We start from the raw sequence: 19,438 nt of genomic DNA, 5'->3' as shown, positions 1-19,438 counted from the left end.
TAATTGTTTAAAACGACTGCGCCAGCCGGCAACTGAATTCTGATACGCAATTAAACAACTCAAAATATTAAAGGGATCGCGTGGTTTGCAGTCGTGGGCACCCCCCTCCCCTTTGCTTATGGCAATGGATTCCCCCTTTACTTGTGCAGGTCCGAAAGTTTAATAAGTGGTAATTCAAATCTCAGAAAACGACAGACTCATGAGCTTTGGGTTAAAGAAATACATTTATTTTAAAACACCTACATATATACACTTCAAATAGTAATTTTAATACTAAAGAGTCTGAACTCCCCCCACCTTTTATGTTAGGATATCCAAAATATCTACTCCTAAATTTATTCTAACAGTCCCACACTTTCTTTTGTGTTACTATGTTCAGACACGATTAATTCACATAGAGTTACTCAATATTCAAGCTAATTTCTAACATAATATCATAAATGGATGTTCCAAAATAAACAGTTCGAAGTTGGTTCCCTTCTCAGCATAAGCTTATTAGACAGACTGATTGGTCCAAAAACAGTCCTTTAGGCACTATATGAAAGTTAATTGCGTGGAGCTCCTTAATTCCCTGGTTCCTATTCCTTCTTTGGTTACTATTCAAAACGAGTATGAAAACTTGTACATTACCATTCTTGTCTTTTCACGGAGTTGCTGAGACTTCCTTGATTACACTTCCGCGTTTTCTCACCACGTATTCTCATGGCATCTGCGACTTACTTCTATTTTCTTCGAAAGGTTCACGTTTCGCTGACTACACGTTGGCATAACTAACCAACGGCTCTTTACTGGAATTCCAGCCTCATTCCTTGGGTGCATGTACTTGGCATGGCACGTACAGCAACCGAGAGATTGTTGCTGGGTACCGGCAGTAAACTTCCACAGCTATCCAGGAATTGGATCAGGAACGCTGGAACAGAAAACAAGAGAGCGATTAACAATTGACAATTGACATTTATGTCTTTAAGGGTGAAACAAAATGTTTTTCATATTCCCTGCTATCTGTTGTTGTTACAGTGAGGGTAAAATTTACGCGGAGTTTGCTCGCCCTGAATGGGCATGGAGATTATGCATCATTATAGGAGGTTAAAATAGCTTTTGATCTTCTATATTTGAATATGTCCGTTGGCTCGTATGCTGCAGCTTGTTGAACCAAATCGTTGGGATGTGTGGACGTCTTTAGGAAAAACTTGGATGCTAAGGATTGTAGAAAAGAGAGAATATAGGGAATATTTGTGTCTCTGTGGAGTTGGTTGTTTCTAACATACCATGGGGCGTTCAGAATCATTCTCAAGCACTTGTTCTGCACTCGCTGTATTTTGATAATGTTAGTATTAGAGGTGTGGCTCCAGGCCGGAGAGGCATAGGTGATTATATGACGAATCGTCATCTGGTATAGTTGCAATTTGATTCTGTTGCTGAGATTGCCATTTCTATTAATTAGCAGATAGATCTGAGCAATGGATTTAGATGCGTTTGCGCACGTAGACTTGATGTGTTGGTTGAAAGATAGCTTTTTGTCGAGAATGACACCCAGGTAATTTGTTTCTGTCTGCCAGGGAATTTTAGTATTGAATAGTAACACATCTCCTGCAGGAGACATTGACCTTTTTGAGAAAATAACGGCTGAGCTTTTCAGGGTGTTGCCTTCCAATCTCCACTTTGACAACCAACCCTCCAGCTTTAGAAGGTTTTCTTGAAGCTTTCTGGTAACGAAGTGGGGTCTGTGAGATCTGGTTAGTATTGCCGTATCGTCCGCATACAGGACCAAAATGGAAGTCATCGGATTGTGTGGGATGTCTGACATGTATACAGAAAACAGCAATGGAGCCAGTAGAGATCCCTGCGGCACTCCAGCAAAGATATGGCGCTGGGACGATGTAGAAACCTTGATTTTAACTTGCATTGATCTATTCTGAAGATATGAATGGATTAGATAAACCATTATTAGTGAGATACCGGCAGAGATAAGTTTGTGCAGGAGTCCAAAATGCCAGAGTTTGTCAAATGCTTTGGATAGGTCTAGGAAAACAGCTCCTGTGCACTAGCGCCAGTTGTAGCTGGTGGTGATGTATTCGACAATTCTGTGGATTTGCTGGGTAGTACTATGGTGTTGCCAAAAACCAAACTGTTCTTTAGGGAGGATGTTTAGGTCATTCACTGAGGTTTGGGGTCGTGAGAGGATGACCTTCTCTGCAACCTTACCCAGATGGAGATGAGGCTGATTGGACGATATTCTGCGGTAAGTGTGGATCTTTGCCTGGCTTATGTATAGGAATCACATCAGCCAGTTTCCAGGTGGAAGGAAAATAGTGAAGTCTTAAGATTGCATTTATTATACTGGTCAGGTGCACTATAGCTTTTCGAGGCAGCAGCTTGATCACCCTGTTTGAGATGCTGTTTGGTCCAGGAACTTCATTGTTCTTAAGTATTTTAATAATATCATATAATTCAACAGGTGATGCAGGTGCAATATGGTCAGCACTGGTATCAGGGAGGTTTAGTGCATACCTGACCTGTCTGTGGATTTTGTACAGATTATTGAAATCTAAGTTGTTATAAGAAGGTTTGCACTGATCCTCAAGATTTTTAGTATGGCTTCTGCCTTATCTGCATCTGTGTGGACTAGGCCCTGGTTTGAGATTATGGGGGAGGGATCTGTTTTTTTATTTTTGAAGTTTCTCAGTAGTCCCCAGATAGAGTGATCAATAGGTGAGATAGAGGCTAACTTTTTATCCCAAACTTGGTTTCTATGTGTTTTAAGTGCATCTCTTACTGCTCCATTCAATCTGTTAAGTACTGTCTTGTCCTGCAGTGCGCGAGTCTTATGAAATCTCTTCCTAGCTCTGCTCTGGAAGAGATTTCATAATGGGAACAGGTTTCTGGAAGGTTGCAACGATTATAGCGGACTTAATCTGTTGGGTGAGGCTAGTCACTGCAGATTCCACATCTTCTGGTGTGCATATGAGAGGGACGGGTCCAATTTGATCCCTAAGTGCTTTAGACATTCTCTCCCACGATATGCCTGAATGAATGTGAGGAGACAGGCATTCATGTTCTCCCAATTGCAGTAGAATTGGGTTGTGATCCGACGACAGCTCGTTTAGTGATATAAGATTGTACTGTAGTTTAACGTCTTGCAGGATGGCTATATCCAGGATGTCAGCAGTGCAAGACGTACTGAAATGAGTTGGTTCGGTAGGTCCAGCCACAACAGCATAGTTTGATCCTGTGTAGCTGGAAAGGATGCGACCATTTTCATTGGTAGATTTACTGTTCCAAGCAGGATGTTTTGCATTGAGGTCTCCAGCAATGACGACCGGTCCTTTTACTCCAAGGATGGCATCCAGATCTGAGGTCAATAATGTCTTTAATGGAGGGTTGTAAGCAGAGAAAAATTTTTAAGGTTTCCAATTGAGTTTGTGTGGACATTAATTCCTGTGATTTCGAGGTTGGTGGTTGTAGGGTTGGTTATTGAATGATGGCTGATATAGTTTTTGATAAGGGTGGCTGTACCTCCACCTCTATACCCAAGTCTGTCGTTTCTGTAAATCTGATACTTCTGATTGTTAGGGTTTTAGCAAGCCTCAGGTGAGTTTTATTCATTAGAAATATATCTTGGTTGTATCTATTATTGAATTCCTGGATTTCTAACAGTTTATTTTTGATACCGTTGGCATTCCAAGCAATAATCCTAAGAGAATTTGGGGCGATTTTTTTCCTTTGCATCCGAGAGTGCAGATAATATGGATTGGGTTTGCTGTAAGAATCGTTTTGTAACACTTAGTGATGTGGAGTTGCTGAAATCCTGCATCATGTTTGCAAGAGAAGAGATGATAACAGCTGATAGATTTGAATGTGGATTATTCAGGTTCTGGGTTTGTACTATCTGTTTGGAGTAGGCCACATCAGCATATGTTCTCGCTTGACATTGAAAATTTGTTTTCTTAAGGGGCTCAGTTATGATGGGCGAGCACCTGTTGTCATGATCTCACGCTTGGAGAACTGAGCCTGAGTTTCAGAAACTCTCGCACTAGATGACGAGGTAGATTGATGATTTGGATCATTCCATCTGTTTTTGGGATGATGTATACACCCACTATAATTAGCAGGGTGAGGACCCCCACAATTTGCGCACTTCGCCGGGGTGGATTTTGGCTTGGCGCAGGTGTTTGTGGGGTGATTGTCACCACATTTAAGGCATCTGAACTGAGCTTTGCATAGCTTCTGGGCATGGTCAAATTTTTGGCATCGGTGGCACTGCCCAGAAGATGCTTTCTTTCTCAATGGTTCTGGGGTGATTTTGAGTTCACAGATTGATTTTAAATTATAGATGTCTTTGTAAATGTTGTGAATCTCAACCAAGACCAAAGGCATTGGTGTTTTATTTGATCTAAACATTCTAGTGACCTTTATGGGAGGTAGTTCCTGTAATTTAAGGTCAGTAACTATTTCATCCGTGTCAATATCCTCGGAGACTCATAGTAGGACTACTTTCAGATTTTTTTCGGAGGCAAGTGAAAATGTGTGATATTGAGTTCCTCTTGCGTCCAATTCCTTTGTAAGATTTCTATAATCAGCCTCCGTGGTGAGCTGAATTCTTATACCTTCGTCTACATTTTTAGCAGATGTATAACTTATTTGTAAATTAGCCATGATGGTTCTGAGTGTTGTCCATCTCTGCTTTTCCCTTAGGATAATCGGTGGCACCTTTTCATTGGGGGAAGCAGAGAGATCTGAAATGGGAACATCCTCGTCCATACCAACAACATTTGTTGACTCAGCAGCGAGAATTTTTCTCTTCTTACGAGTGGATTTCTCCTTAATCAGAAGGATTAGAGGTAGAGACAACTAGATTGAGTTTTCCCTCCATTTGAGGAGAGTCTTCATTATCCTCAACGTCAACTGCAGGTGAGGAATATAAATTTAATTAGCCGGGCGAATCCCGTTCAAACTTTTTGAGAAGCTTTTTAATAAAAGTGAGTGCTAGCCTTTTATCGAGTGACTCGATAATGATGTCGGGGTCAATCATGCTAGTAGGCCATGTTGTTAGCTTGAACTTCTTTTCGAGTTTATAAATAAGTACAAGAGCCGGCTCTTTATCGAGCAAATCAGTGAATACGTCAAGGTCAGGTACGCTCATATCGTTTCAACTGCGTATGAGCGTTAGTAAAAAATCCCGCAGGTCTAAAGACCTGCCAGCAGAAATTTTTGTAGAATATCCCGCAGCTGCAAAGGACTGCCAGCAATATCAAGCGTAGGCTAAAGAAAGCGATAACAATTAAATTACATCTAAACAAAGTCTTACCTTGATATTTCATGAAATGCGGGACGCCATTCTGCGTAATTAAGTAGGCGCACAGACCAAAAGATAGCAAACGTAGCGATCCAGGGAAAATCAAACTCTTCAGAGAGCGATTGAATCTGGCGCCGGACCTTATATTGTAAATGCGAGAGCCCTCACTCGGTGACTACGTCATGCTCATAGCGGCGGCCGATTGGTCACCGCAACTCCGAACTGTTTTGACAGGGCTCTAATACATATATCATCTTCTATACATCTAATAATAACATTTCAGTACAGATACATAATTTTCCTTTGTTAATTTTTACACAGACATTATCAACTTTAATTATGGGCTCCTCAAAATCACTTAATATCTACAACTAAAGATGGTTAGACATACTTCTGAGTGAGCATATGTGCAATATCTTTTTAGCTATTCTTCTGGTGGCATAAGTATGTCCTTATCCTTGGAGCTAATCGTTACCGTATGTTGGGTCGGAAGCAGGATGACTCACCAAAAGAGAATCAGCACTTTTTCCGACACAACAATATGCTACGTCTGTAAATTATGTGTATAACCACGGCTGTACTTACACTTTTCCGGAAACTGGCGGGGAATAATGCACAAAATTGCTCCAGGTGCCCCTCCTAATTGATTGACGATCTTAAATTGGCCCTTATTTTTCAGGGGACTGACCTACAGCCTCGTGCGTCTATGCATAAGTACTGTTCTGTGTACAACTCACTTTCAGCCCTTATAAAAGATTTCGCATACTAAACAAGATTTTCACCTACGTTATTTTCATGTAGATTTTCCAACTAAAGGGCATAGTTTTACTAGATAACCTACGGAAGCGCTAATTGAATAATGTTATCTTTTTAAAATATGCATTAACAGATAAAATTACAAGAATATACTGCTTTGGATTGATTACTAATATAAAGCTTTCTGTGCTTGACAAGATGATGTAAACGAAACGTTAAAAAAGGAAGAAAGAACGTCATAACTACAAACATACAACGCCTTGCAGATATTATGTTCACTCTTGCACAAATCCCATTTCATCAATGGATAATCAGTCCCCGTCAGTTACCCTGTTGTCTCTATGATCACCGTATAAACAAATTTGAAGACTGCCTAAAAGAGAACACAGATCTAACTTGTGAGAGATTAAATATCATTCCTCAAAAGGCAATGAGCAACTGGCACCTCAGTGTGTCACTTTTCTTGACTAAAGTAGAGCATGCCATCAATAAATAAAAATAAATCAGCTAATGCCTTTTATTCCCATATAGGGAGTAGACGAGGCCTTTATACCCTATCTAGCTTATGGAGACTGAGTGGGAAGTTCAATCTCCACCGGTAGCCAATCAGAGATAGCTTTCCCATGTCTATCACTAAATAGAGCAGCCACCGATTAAGAGGCTGGCAAAGAAGTGCTACCATCTCATGGTACCTAACCCTTAACAAGATATGTTACTGTCTGAAATAATTTGGAGTACTGCGGTCGATTTTCTTGAGTTTACAGGTCAAAAAACCGAGTTTCCGGGAGGAAAAGACCTACTTGCCCATGCCAGAGATCGACTAACTCGGGAATCGGTCGAAGAAAGGCTTAGAAAAAGTTCCTTAGAAAAATGAGACTCAAGTCCAGTCGGCGACTAGACTTGAGTCTCATTTTGAGCGACCAAATGCAGAGGATGAAAGCACCACTTCCACGTAGCTACACAGCCTTACATGATTTTATTATTAAAATTAAAATTTTAAATTTAATATTAAATTTAAAATTAACTTTAAAATAAGGATAAATAAGATGAATAGTTCCACACTTCACAATGCAGAGGGCAACGTTTGATCTTAAATTTACTATCAACCTTTAGTGCTCTCTTTAACTGAAAAATTGTAGGATAGGATTTGTGTACCAATTTTTAACTATAAAGTGTTGCATTCTATTTCATTGAGGGTAAATATAAGAATTATTTCCCATTTGTTTGATGATGGAACTAATGATGGATGATTTATTATCATGAAGGAAATGTTAAACGAATTATAGCACTCACCCACTCGAGAACATTACAGAAGCCTGAACTCAGAAAAGAATATTAACCATGCTAGTGTCTGCACATATGAGAGAAATGGTCAGAATGCTGTGAAACATCCATATATTTATGGAAGATTGTCCGATTCTATTCTTCTTATCCTGATCCTTCCCAAATATTTACTTACTTTCCGAGTCTGGAACACCAATCAGATCCTCTCCATCCAAAACACAGTGGCTTATATTGCCTTGTCATTGACCGTCATCCGTGGAGCACACATCGATTATATCTGGGAAATATAAAAGATCTTCGTCGGTTTGGACGTTTCTGCAGTCACAGCTGTCATTATCTGCATAACCCCATTTCATCAGGTTACTTCTGCATCTGGACACTCCCACTCTAAGACGGTTCAAAGTCCTCCAGGTGCTATAGGGTAGGTGATATCCCTTGGTTAACTGTTACTTAATTATGGGGGCTTCTTGAAGTTGAACCGATTCCTTCCATAGAACAAGGGGTCGCTCCTCAGGTCTGTGGATCAATGGTTTAGTTCTTTGCATAAAACTATGCCTCGATTTGAGTCCAGAAGCGTGATAATATGGCCGTACATTGGATGTCTTTAATCCGTCATCTGCTTTTTTTTCTCCATCTCAACGGCCACTCGACATCTTATGCCTGGTAGCACTATGCCTGCTAAGGGATACAGCTTGCTGACTGGGGTTGGTCTTAGGCATCTGGTTATGATCCTAATGGTATCATTTAAAGCCACATCCACATGTGGAAGTGCCCACATTGTAGAGAAAACAAAGGTATGTCGCCTACAACTGCAGGCGGGAAACGGCCAATGCAGAAACAACTACAGGCGGTAAACAGCTAACATGGCAATCAACAGCAAAAGAAATGGGAAAAAAAGAATACAACAATGGAAACCCAGGTGAGCCAACTTTGAATGCATTACTTGAAAATAGATTACAAAACCTAAAAGACTGTTTAATCAATTTTGTTGGAGAACTATGTGAAAAAACATACCGTACAAATTACCCAAAAATTCAACCAATATGGGAATTTATTAAATTTAATGATAGCTCGGTAGAAAACGTATTACAGACTGTTAGATAAATTAAAAACTGCGTTAAAAAGCTAACGGAAAGACAGCATAATTTAATTAAAGAGACCACGGAACTACGTCAAGAACTAAACTCTTTAGAGCAGAGTTCCCAAACTGTGTTCCATGGAAGGTGAAAAGTGTTCCTCAAGAAGTTCTCCTAGAATTTGTCATTTTAGTTTTCTAAGAATTTTTCATGAATAAATATTTTATAGTGGAAATATTCTGAGGATAATAATATCTGTGAATATGTCAAAAAGTTCAGATCAAGAACGCCTAATAACATCTGTGTAGCAAATGTTAGTGACCAAGCAGTGTATTTTTAAACGTGGAAGTATTCATGAATTATCGTTAATTTTCACACATCGAAGCCTTTCAACATTTGTGAAAGGGAATACGGCTGCTTATTTACGGTCATAAAAATTGTCTGCAAGCGGATTATAACAATGGGCAGCGTATCCTCTGTTCTCAAAACTGAAGGAAATGACATCTGTGTAGCAAATGTCAGTGACCAAGCGGCATGTTTTTAAACATGGATGAATTATCGTTAATTTTCGCACATCGAAATCTTTCAACAATAGGGAAAGAGAATACCGCTGTTTTTGACCGATCATAAAAATTGTCTGCAAGCCGATTACAACAATGGGCTAAGTATCCTCTGTTCTCAAAACTGAAAGAAATAACATCTGTATTGCACATGTTAGTGACCAATCAGTAAGGAAGTATAAAGAAACTTTTTCCACTAAAAATGAAGATCAAGGTATTCTGTATCCGGTTCTCAAATCTAGTAATAGTGAATACTTACTTTGCAAGTTCGTATTGTAAGGTGAAAGTTTCTAATCGGTATTGCCGTGATTTTTTAAAAGTAATAGACCTGCAGATTTCAATTTTAATATGAATAAGAGACAAGGGACTTTGTTTAATTTTGGTATTAAGAAATCTCTTATTGAAGGTGTTTGTGACGCAACATATAGTGAGTCATCCACCACCAGCCTACAAAGTGGTCTCCAGGATGTACAACAGGAAGGGAAAACTACCAGCACATAGAAGAAAAAGTCTGCATTCACTCGTAAGTACTTATCATAATATTATAAATTTGTGGTGATCAGATTGGGATATGTCAATGAAAATCAGCACAAATTAATTTAATTATGTTTATGTTTAATTGATGTTTAATTAATTATTAAGTAATAATTAATGATCAATTATCAATTAATAATAAAAATCAGCTAAATTAACAATTAATTATTAATTAATGCATTACAAAACAACAAAGGTGTTCCGTGAAAATTTCAAGATTTGTGAAGTGTTCCGTCGTAGGAAAAGTTTGGAAACGCTGCTTTAGAGCATCACTACGAACTCTTAAACCAGGGTCTTCAACTTTTCAGACAGTGCGGACCGCATTAAAAATTTCAATGAAGCCCGCGGGTTACTAAGCTATATAGCGGTATTTAGAATTAGAATTGTAAGGTGCTTTCCAGATCCACAAGACACGCTGTGCATTTCATACTTTACATAAAATCCTATAAAAATAAACAAACTCAGCTTTAAGAGCGTAGGTAAGGGTCGGGTTCATGATAAGTAAATACAATCAATACTTGAAAAAAGATAATTTAATGAAGAAAATATTAATTTTTTACAATGTCAATGGGCAACTTGGCAATGTTTTTCCTTGACCAGCTTGTCGATGTTGGTATCAAATGTTGGAAGTCGCTATGCACAAAGTATTCTCGAGGTGTTGCTCCGTAATCTCAGTTCTTGTCTTGGACTTCACATACTTCATTCTGGAGAAGAACTGCTCACATAAGTATGTACTTCCTAACAAAGCGCACATCTTGAAAGCATGCTGGCGAAGATTAGGGGAATGCGTCCTCAGATATGTAGTCTTTGTAAAATGTAAGGGAACATTGAATAATTTTTCTCTCAAAGAGGAGTTGTTTTGGAGTTCAAGCAGCTCCATTTGTACTGAACCGGGCATTTCGGCAGCATTGACACTGAATGGCATTGAAAATAAATCAAAAGAAGACTGTTGGTTACAAAAAATCACTAAATCTCTCTTCGAACTTACTTTGCAACACGGCTAATTTTGTAGCGTGTTCATCAAGAGACGAACAGTTGGACTCAGCGAAAAACTAAAAATGAGTTGTCTTTTTTGCGAGTTGTGCCTCCCAAAATTTGATATTGGCCACAAAAGCTTTGATGTGATCAAACAGAGTGTGCACCATTTGATCTCTGTATTGTATCCGCGTATTTAGGTCATTCATATGCAACGGTCACAAAGGCAAAGTCTCTGTCATCCACTTCGGATCGTTAAACTTTGCAATCGGAAATCCCCTTGTTTTGCATGAACTGGTGTATTTCGCTCCTTAAGTCAAACACTCTTTTAAGAACCTTCCCGCTGCTCAACCAACGTACATCACTATAATAAACCACATCGCCATGATCTGCTTTGTACTCTTCAGACAAAAACTCTTGGAATTGACGGTGATTTAATCCTCTTGCCCTAATAGTGTTGACGACAGTTACAATAAATTTCATGACATTATCAAATCCAATATTTTGGCGCCGAAATTCTCCTGGTGGATTAAACAGTGGTAATGGTTGAAATCTTTTCCATCGAGTTCCATTGATGGTATCCCACCATAGCAGGGACACCATGAGTTACTACGTCCTCCAGGTTGGTTAAGCTGAGGTGGAAACGCTGGAGCGTTTTCTTGGAGGTATTATGTCGTCACTCTTTTCCTAAAATAATTTACTTTCTTTATGAATTTACCTCTTTATAATGACTACAAGACTTATAAAATTTCCCTAACTCTAATATCTATATCACTTCTTATGTGTTCATTCTATAAGGAAAGCAAATTCTTTATCTCTAGCCGATTCCTGATTTTACTCACGTGCTTACCCTGACTGTTAAAGGTTAATCCTTGCTAAAAGAAACGAATACTCTAATTTCTTTCTGTGGCCGTCTAAAAAATAACTTTGTCAGATATTGACAAAGTTATTTTTTAAAGCAATGCCAGCCAATATCTTAGAATAGAGGGGACTATTATTCACGGAGACTTTTCCAGACTTTTGGTGCACATAGGTGAACAAATTTAGTGCTTAAACTCATAAATCAAATGCATTACTGTGGCTAAGTAAATTCTGGTTTGCAGTCGTAACCTCTATAACAACATGTTATACCTGTCTTTCAATTCTCCCCTGCCATGGTTCAGATTAATAAGTGGTAGTTTTTTTTCATATCACAGGCAAAACTTAGGTATAGAAGAAAAAACATATTTATTGGAATCGAAAGACGTAAACTTAGACCAATCTCACATTAAATTAGATCAATGACATGCTAAATCAAACTGTATCAAACTGATTAATACTCTACTGCATGAACAATTAATCCTTCTTTTAAGTTAGAGATTAAACACATATAATATACACATTAATAGTATGGTGACACTTCTGACAAGATCAAGAGAAGATAAGGAATAGTGACATGATTGATTGATAAGAAGATGACTTTATTGTGTTTGACATCATGTGTTTGGAATGTTTGGGATTTCCCTGCGGGTATATGTGTCACTGACGTGAGTTCTTGTGTTTTGGTTCCCGTATGGAATTATGGGTAATGATAGAGATAAGAATTCGTGTTGTGATTGGCTGGGCACTTCTGACAAGATCAAGATCAAGATAAGATAAGGAATCATGTCGTGGGTGTGTGTTATTTTCAGATGTAGATAAGTGACGTCATTTTTTAGTTGAAAAAAAAAAGTAACGTTATTGCATTGAATGGAAAGGAAGATAGCTGTACTAATTTTCCAATACATTTTGGGGTATTTCTTTACTGTTAAAGGGTGGGAATTCTTAGAGTAGAGTAGAGTCTAGTGGCGGCAGTGTTTCGAGCTTTTCTGAATAATTCAATTATATGCTGGTGTCCCTCAAACACACTTTTTTTTCCATACCTCATCCGTATTTTCTTCTATATTCATATTCTAATTCAAATTCATATTTCATTCATAATTCATCCGAATATTTTGATTTATCTAAAATTAAGATCTTAAAGTTCAATAAATAAATAAATGAACAAATCGTTTGTGGATTCACGGTGATTTCAAAAGTGATCTTACTTAAACATATATAACACATCAACGACACTGTTTGTTCTTTTAAGTTTTCACCATTTATTTCACAGATATTATTTACAATGCAATATGCAGAAATAGGACTTTACAGATATCACTAATGCATGTGGTGTTTTTCTTGTCGTAACATTTCTTTGATGAGGAATGTGTGATTGCTTGATTTTGATACTGCTTCCCAGATGAATATGACAATTTCCACGTACATTAATATTAGCAGCACTACTATAAAAGGAAGTATCTGCCACTTTTGCGATGGTTCTGGATTTTCACCTGCAAAAAAAAAATCATTGATAGTGATGGAAAAGTTAGCAGATTACAATAATCCTAATACAGTAGTTAGTTTTGAAAGAATCAAAGCTTTACAGAAACATACAAATTTGCTACATGAAACCGTGAAAAGTTGGTTAGCAACATAACCTACTTATGTGAGACAAAAATCCATAAATCCATTAGAAGAAAGTTTAAACGCAATCGAATCAAAAATCCCGACACTCTTACACACTTTTCAATGTGATTTGGCAGATAAGTCATCCCATGCAAAAGAGAATGGGGTGTGTGTTTCCTTATTGTATGCATTGATTGTTTTTTTCCCGATTTCGGTGGTTTCGAACACTGAAGAAGAAATCAGCAGACGCTATTCTTAATGCTTTCGAGTCTATTTTTAAAGAGGAAGTGTCTTTTTACATAAACACTGATCAAGGAAAACAGTTTTGCAAAAAGAAAGTTCGTGCATTGTTCAAGCACCATAATATTCATTTCTACACGACCAGGAGAGAAATGAAAGCATCCATTGCAGAAAGACTTATCAGAACATTGAAAACAAAGATCTGCAAATGGATGACGTATACTAAAGGTTAAAGTTATACGAAAGTTTTGCCGACTCTTGTACATACTTATAACCTTACACTACACCGCTCTATCGGTATTGCTCCTTCGCAAGTTAACCTTCACAACGAGGATCGTGTTTGGAAATATTTGTATGGAACCCAAGAAGAGACTATGAAACCAAAATTTCAAGTATGTGATAGTGTTGTTTTAAGAGATAATACCCATAAATTTAGAAAAGGGTATTGGGATAAATGGACACGAGAAGTGTTCGCTATTGCTCAGGTTATTAATAGAAACCCTGTAGTATATAGAGTTCGCAGTCGGGACGGAGAGATAGTGGAGGGAACTTTCTATGAACCTTAACTGCAAAAGGCTGATATGCCCAATTAACTTCTGGAAGACGTGTATCTAATGGAACAATTACTTAAACACCACAAACAGAAAGGAAAGCTTCAGTATTTTGTTAAGTGGCTCGGATATCCCTCAACGTATAATTGGGTTCTTAGAGGAGATGTTTTACTTAACCCTTCCCAGTAACGCCAGTATCAAATTGTTTCTTACAAACACGCAAACGAAATTTCAAGTGGAATTACCACTCGAGATCAGACTTAAAGGTAAATGGGAAGTTGCTCTTGCCGAAATCATCTTCCGGGAGAATTTAATAACATTGATTGCGGTTATCATGAGTTTCATATGAAGTGCAGTCGGAGGAGAAGTCAACACTATCGAGAACAACAACATCACAGGAAATAAAGTTTTCGAAAAGTCTTAAGAAGGATTTTACAAAGTGTACAAAATTCCCCATGGGAGTTACAATTCATCCTCTGAACTTCTTCAAGCAGTGTTTGATGTGCGTTCTGCGATTACTGGAAAGAAAACCCAAACAACACCATTTCTCTGACAGTCACAAAAGATTACAACCTGTTGTTTGCCAAGGAGGCCTCAGTTTTGGGCCTTCTACTGGGTTTTAATCAGATTGGTGTTAAACTGAAAGGTACAATCACATGGAAATATCCAATTGATATAAAGAGGTGTGTAGCCGCATATTTTGTTTATTCTGATTTAATCCAAGAACAGATAGTTGGTGATACATGTGCACCATTGTTACGAGTTGTTCAGTGCAGCACCAAATGTTTCTTCGTATTTGCTCAAACTGATTATTATCCGTTACGAAAACAAAAATTTCAGTCAATTAGCATTGAAATTCGTTCTGACAGCGGCGAGTTGTTCCACAAGTGAAGGATGACTGATTATCTCAGATATTAATCAATGCAGGCAGGTGGGGCTCAAATGTTTACTGGGCCCCCAATACAGCGTGGGTACGGATTAGGTAGCATTTTCAGAAGTACCTTCTCCTTTCTAAGTCCACCTTTAAAGCCTGCAGTTCAATTTGTCAGTCGTCAAGCCTTAAAAGCCGGTCAGCATATGATAGGAGATGTGGAAGGGATTATAAAGGCTTGTTACGTCAAGCCTTTATAAACAGCGCATCAGAAACCGGGAAAACCATTGCTGAAAATGCTCAGTGCAAATTACTTCAGAGAAGTCAAGGAAGCAAGAAGAAAAAAAAAACGAATACTAAAAAGCGAAAGCGAAATGACATCTTTTGCTGAGGATATGATGTCAGAGTTAGATCTCCCCCCCCCTCTCGTGTCAACATGTGTGTGGAAAGAAGTTCTTATGTCACCTACCAACTAACATCCAGTACAGACAATGGAGGTCCTGTGGAGTTTTGCATACCAGGTACATCTGAAGAATACTTGGATTTGAGAAAATCATACCTATGCGTTCGTGTGTGCATCACTGATAATGATGGTAAACCTATCGAAGATTCTTCAGTTGGTGTTATGAATACTTTTTTCCATTCCCTGTTCAGTCAAATTGTCATTTTTCTCCAAGATGAACTAGTGAATGTGGCATAAGACACGTATCCTTATAGGGCTTATATTGAAAACCTACTAAATTATGACAGATATGGTAAAAAACAATCAACTGACAAATGAACTATTTGTTAAAGATGATGTGGCTAATGATAGTGATATGTTTACCAAAAGTGAATGTGGGAAGCTTAGACGACAAGCTCGAATTAACCAATCGAAAAGTGTCGAGATGCTTGAACGAATACAAACTGTCATCATGCATCAAGACCGGTACTCGATCAACAACGTTACTAATCGTGTTCGTATGGTTCGCAGTTCTCCCGAATTTTGTTTACCGACTGCAAATGCTGATGCTAAGGCTAAAGTGCAAATAGAAGAAGCTACACTTTTTGTCCACAAAGTCAAAATAAATCCAAAGATTCAACTGGCTCCCCTGCCTGTGTTAGACAAATCAAACATGGTACATCCCATCAATCGTGTGCAAGTGTCTTATTTTTCGATTCCCAAGGGTATGTCAGATGCCACACGAGACAATCTGTGTCTAGGTGAAATACCACCTAGATTAATTATTGGACTGGTCGCTAGTGATAGATTTAATGGCACTTTCAACTGAAATCCATTTAATTTTCATAATTTCAATCTGAATTTTCTTTTGGCGACAGTTGACGGTATTCAGTATCCCTCACAACCTTTGACTCCAAATTTCAAAGAAAGGCCTTACAGTAGATGTTACATGTCATTGTTCACATCGCTAGGCAAATGGAACAGAGACTGTGGTAATGACATTTCTTATGAGGAATACGTAAAGGGAAACGTTGGATTTGACTTATCGCCAGATCAAAATGCTGTTGCCCTCCCCCATGTCAGTCTGTTAAGAAGAGGAAGTGTGCGACTCGAAGTCAAATTTGCTCAACCTCTTCCTGAAAACATCACAGCGGTTCTTTATGCAGAATTTGAGTGTACGTTATCCGTAACAAAGTATCGTTCTGTGTTACTGGACTATGAACACTGAACAATTATTAAGCATACTAGAGTTAGAATCCACCACAAGAAAAGTGGGTTTAGGAGTTTGTGATCGTGATGAATTGCCATAACATCCGATCAGGAAACAACAGTCGATGTTCGTCGTTAACACAGATCCGACCTGGTTGCCAGGACAACATTGGCAAGTTATCTATATTAAAGACAAGCACGGCGATTATTTCGATAGCTTCGGTCGTCCACCCGAAAATTATATTGTTAACTTTCTGAATATCAACACTAATAAATCGCACTATAATACTGTAGCTGTACAAGCTAAGGAATCTGTCGCATGTGGTTTGCACTATGTATATTTTTTAATATTGAGATGTCGTGGTCTTTCTATGCAAAATATTACTAGCAAATGTTATTCTAAGGATTTATGGTTAAATGATATTGTAGTAACTTATGCTGTTACAGATCATTTACTGAAAATAAAAAATAATTAAAAAACAAAAATTGTTTTTTTCACTTACCATTTTTTCCACCCCAGTCTCTTATTCCCACGCAGCTTTCGGGGAGATAAAAAGATGAATTTGGTACTCCTTCGAGCTCTCTTGCTGTTAGGGAGTGGAGTAGAAGCATTTTGCTCACTGGGACTGGCTGACGTTGATGGTTGATGGGAATGGTTCTGGGTATTCGGTTTGTTCAGTGAAGGTTCTGGATGAGAGCAACAGTCTATGTTCCTGTTGCTCTCCTGTGTGAGCCAATTGGTTTTTCAAACCTAAATACTTTTGCAGAACATTTAAATATGCTTTTACGTTTTCATCTGCATGTTTATTTCTTATTTTTAAAATGGCACTCATTTCATCATCGAGTTTGTACAATTCACGCTCCTCTGGTGATTGGAGTAGCATAAATTTTTTAAATATATTCAATTTCTAATAAGTGAACTCAATAAAGGAACAATGATACTGCCTAATAATGGGAACAGTGCTCCCCCGTGCTGTAAAACCAGTTTTATTCTAGTAATGAAAGGAAGCGATTTGTTACTTAGTGCTCTTACAATTTTTTTTCCTTCGTAGGCGTCACTTCTGGTTATGCTTTAGTGGAATAAACGTTCACTTCACAAAATTAGAATTTTGTGAAGTGAATGTGTTCTAATGTGTTCACTATTTAACATAACACCTTCCCTTACCAAAAACTCATCCAGATAAGACTGTCAGTTTTGACCTTCAGGCCATCCAGATGCTCTCTGTTCCAGCTTCAGAAAAGTATCAATGTAGTGACCAAAGAAGTTTTCTTCACCTTCAAATTTTTGAGAAAAATGCCACACCTCATAAAATTCTATAACTTTATAACTGCAAGAACATGCTAAATCTAATTCTGGAGTGCATCAATAACCTGTAAAAGATTGATCCATATGAGAGAATAATGGGGCCATTTTGGAAGCACACTTTCCACACAGAGGGAAGATTAATTTTTTGTTAACTGTGATCGGCAAAACCGGTAAAAAGAGATCGGTAGGTGCTTCCACTTTTGCATGGCAAATACCAAAGTATACCCCAGGAGAATAGTCGAAATTATCGCGAATTACTTCGTGATGCCCCATAGGAAATAAATGGTATTTCATTATCCATGGATAAAGGCTATTGAAGTCCAAATCGCGAATAACTTCCCCTTCTGACTGAATTTTGTGATACATTTTATAGTAGTCGGTTCTGCCACCATGCAGAGCACTACGAGGTAAAATGGGATCTGGAATATTAAAAGCAGCAACAAAGTTTTTCAAGGCTCTGTTTTCAGAAATTTCTGTATTAAACTGACATTCCCAAATTGAGATCACATGGAATACTTGGCTACGAAAATAGTTTTAGAGATCCTTTGTTTGCTCAAAAAGGGTGATCATGTTTGTATTTCTATATGGTTGTTAAGTATTTGCGCTATAGCAATCCTGACACCCATGGTAGGAGCAACTGTAATATTCATATAATAAGCTTCCACATTTCCCATCGACAAAATAAGGTCTGATGCGGACTTCTCCCCCCACAGAGCGTGCATTTTGTATGGTTATGTTGTTCTTGCCATTTGAGCCAAACCAAAGCCTTTCGACTTTGCACGTTTGCCCCCATGTAACCCTGAGCAGGAAATATGGCCAAAGTGTTAAGTTTCAAAAAGTTTTGAAAAAATACTCTCAAACATTCTCCTGCAATTGTATTGTCATGGAGAAAGGGATCAATCTGGGTGAGCTGTATGAAGATAGTGCGAAAAATGTTGCAATTGTCATGCAAAGTGAACGTGTTTTATACGAAAGATGACGCATGTCATCTTTCGTATAAGCTGAAAGTTCCACTTTCAGACAGTATTCAGTGTCTAGCCGATTTTTGTACCAAGTCTCGAACTCTGTACAAGTTTCTTTGTTCATAAATTCCGGCTGGAAATACGATTTGTCGGGGATGACGCCACGATAATCCAGAGAATCGGATGTGTGAAACGTATGAGGAAAGAAACCTTAACGAACTTCTGGGAGATCGAACATGGCTGGCAGTTTCCTAAGAGCAACTCTAATATAGGAAAAACTATCAAGAAATATGATGTTTAAAGGGTCATAATAGATAATAAGTATCTTCGATCCATCAAACACTACATGGGGTTGGAAATTTTTTGGGAAAAGATATTCCAAAATAAAATGCCCATCAAAACCACAAAAATTGTGGGCAATTACACAAATATTTTCGTATTTTGGTTTGACAGTCTGAAGGATCTTACCATCTTGATCCATTTTCATGATATTCTTGACAGAAAACAGCTCATCTAGGATTGACCCACACAGTTTTCATCCCAGAACTCGCATTTGTGACTACCAAAATCAGCTATACATAAAACAGGAACATGACGATGATTTTTAGCAATAGTTTCTATGTCAAAAAATCATAGAAATTTGCTTATTTGAGACTTCCGGTTTTTGCACAAAATACATCTGCTTTGAATGTTCTAATTTGCAGTGGCGGCAGTAATTTTCAGGTGGACAGACGTGGCTTTTATCTGTAGAGAAAGTAGTCAAACACTGTCAGCAATGAAGGAATTTTGAACAAATATTATTTTGTATGTGCAAATCCAGACATTTGCTGCCATAGAAAAATCTATTGCACAACTCACATAAAAGATGGTTCTGCACACTATGATTGGTGTTTGTGTGGCAACGAGTGCA

Source organism: Typopeltis vanoorti, chromosome 9, assembly GCF_054136105.1.
Source record: "Typopeltis vanoorti isolate ZY-2024b chromosome 9, IOZ_Tvanoo_1.0, whole genome shotgun sequence".
Lineage (NCBI taxonomy): Eukaryota > Metazoa > Arthropoda > Arachnida > Uropygi > Thelyphonidae > Typopeltis > Typopeltis vanoorti.
Note: the sequence above shows the minus strand (reverse complement) of the source record.